This window comes from Dryobates pubescens, chromosome 5 (assembly GCF_014839835.1).
Source record: "Dryobates pubescens isolate bDryPub1 chromosome 5, bDryPub1.pri, whole genome shotgun sequence".
Classification (NCBI taxonomy): Eukaryota; Metazoa; Chordata; class Aves; order Piciformes; family Picidae; genus Dryobates; species Dryobates pubescens.
Window position 1 is genome coordinate 46,402,410 of NC_071616.1, and position 2,990 is coordinate 46,405,399.

The following is a 2,990-nucleotide window of genomic DNA, read 5'->3' on the forward strand; positions in this document are numbered from 1 at the left end:
CTGCCCAGGGAGGTGGTGGAGTCACCATCCCTGGAGGTGTTTAGGAAGAGCCTGGATGAGGCACTCAGTGCCATGGCTTAGTTGATTAGATGGTGTTGGTTGATAGGTTGGACTGGGTGATCTCTGAGGTCTGTTCCACCCTGGTTAATTCTGTATTCTCTCAGCCTTTCCTCATCACACAGGTATTCCAATCCCTTCATCAGCCTTGTAGCCTCTGTTGGACTGTCTCTAGTATTTCCCTGTCCAGAGAGCCCAGAACTGGACACAATATTCCAGCTGTGCTCTCAGTAGGGCAAAGTAGAGGGGGAGGAGAACCTCTCTTGTCCTGCTGGACTCACTTCTCATAATGCAACCCATAGAAATCCATGGAATGGTTTGGATGGATTTGGGGTTTTTTGGAGCAGAGAGGTTTACTGCAGTGTGTTAATTGGGTTTATTCTCAAATTCTTGACCCCAAAACAGCTAGCACAGAATTATCAGCGTTTCCAGTAACAATTCATTTGTCATGCACCAGTATCAAACATTTTTTACCTAAGGAGAAATTTGGATTTGCCCATTGCAAAAGATTCCAAATCCAATCTTTTTTTCCCCAATTCACCCACATGATGAAGTAGCTTTGGCCAAAATGGCTTTCTGGCTGATTGATAAATATGGAACTCCAACAGAGCACAAAGAAGCCTTCTCATTTTCAAAACTCTTAAGTGCAGTGCTGCCAACTTTTGCTATTAAATGGCAAAGATGTTGGACAGGCAGGAAGGTGAATCTTACAACAACAGCAAATTGTCTGAGAGCAAGGGGGAAAATATCTTTAGGAGGAAGGAAAATGATGAGGGCTGCTGCAGAGAGCAGACAAGATGTGACAGCTTCACGTGGAAGATGTCTCTGGAATGTATTGAAGATGTATTGAAGTTTCTTAAACATTGCTAATGATAAGAACCTTAATAGGATCACAGAATCATGGAACTGTCAGGGTTGGAAGGGACCTCCAGGATCATCCAGTCCCAACCCCCCTGCCATGGGCAGGGACACCTCACACTACAGCAGGTTGCTCACAGCCACCTCCAGCCTGGCTGCAAACACCTCCAGCCAGGAGGCTGCCACCACCTCCCTGGGCAGCCCGTGCCAGGCTCTCACCACCCTCATGGGGAACAACTTCTTCCTCACATCCAATCTCAATCTCCCCACTTCTAGTTTTATTCTATTCCCCCCAGTCCTATCCCTCCCTGACACCCTCAGAAGTCCCTCCCCAGCTTTCTCGGAGCCCCCTTCAGATGCTGGAAGGCCACAATTAGGTCTCCTCAGAGCCTTCTCCTCTCCAGACAACCCCAACTCTCTCAGTCTGTCCTCATAGGATCAATTTGATCAGCTCACTGCCACCGAAGTGTTCTCTGCCAGGTCTGAGTTCAAGAAGGAAATTAAAGAAAGTGTGGCAACCAACATATGAAAATAAAGGAATAACATCAGGGTAGACAACTGACTTGGTTCACATGCTGCAGCCTGAGGAGACACCCAGGGAAATCTCAAACATTCTCTAATGACTATAAATGCAAAATATTGATCTGTTAGATTTCCAAAGCAGGCATTTACTGTCTGGCATTCAGTACATGCTAACAGCAGCTATTATAGCATCAAATGCTTACAAAATCAGAGAATCATAGACTCACTGAGTGGCTCAGGCTGAAGGGAGCTCAGAGCTCAGCTGCCCCAACCTCCCCACCATGCCCAGGGACACCTCTCAGCTACACTCAGCTGCTCAAGGCCTCATCCAGCCTGGCCTTCAGCACCCCCAGGCAGGAGGCAGCCACAGCCTCCCTGGGCAGCCTGTGCCAGAGTCTCAGCAGCCTCCTGCTGAACAACTTCTTCCTCAGCTCCAGTCTGACCCTGCTCTGCCTCAGCTTCAAACCATTCCCCCTTGGCCTGTCTCCAGACCCCCTGATGGAAAGTTCCTCTGCAGCCTGCCTGGAGGATCCCTTCAGCTATTGGAGGCCATGGCTAATTCTCATGTTAAAAAAACCAGTCAGATTGTTAGAAGAGTGCTGGTGGTGTTATTAAATCCTTTCTGGGCAATACTAAGATACATAACCACATGAAACACCTATCAGTTGCACTGGCTGAAAGATTGTGGACACAAGCTACCTTCAGAAATGGCATTGAGGATAAAATAAGTCTTAGGACAGCAGGAACTCATCACCACTCCTCCCTTTGTTTCTCCCAGACACATCAGCTGTCTCCCAGCCAGCTATTCCAGCAGGTCTCTGTCTCTCTTGAACTGGGGAGCCCAGCACTGGGCACAGGATTGCAGCTGTGGTCTCAGCAGGGCAGAGCAGAGGGGGAGCAGAACCTCCCCAGCCCTGCTGGCCACACTTTTCTTGCTGCCCCCAGGGATGTCATTGGCTCTCTTGGCCACCAGGGCACATTGCTGTCCCATGCAGAACTTGCTGTCCACCAGCACTCCAAGGTCTTTCTCCTTGGAGTCCCAGTGCATGAAATATTTCTTAGTAATTTCCAGTGAATAAAGCTGCTTTTGTTCTAGCCTCAGTGTTCTGATGAGAAACATGGCAAACTCACATGGTCAGGATCACAGGAGCAGAGGATGTCAGGGGTTGGAAGGGACCTCTGGAGATCAACCCCCCTGCCAGAGCAGGACCATAGAATCTAGAGCAGCTCACACAGGAACACACCCAGATGGGGCTGGAAAGGCTCCAGAGAAGGAGACTCCACAACCTCTCTGGGCAGCCTGCTCCAGGGCTCTGGGACCCTCCCAGGGAAGAAGTTCCTCCTCATGTGGAGGTGGAACCTCCTGTGCTGCAGTTTCCATCCATTGCCCCCTGTCCTGTCACTGAGTGCAGGCTGTGAAGCAGCTGATGTGATTAAGCCATGCAAGGTTATCTCTGCTTTCCCCCTCCTCAATGCTGATCCTCATTGCAGATCAGCTGAATGTGTGAATCCTTTGCTTTTGGGAATCTGAGCCCTCTAAGGAGGGGCTGGGG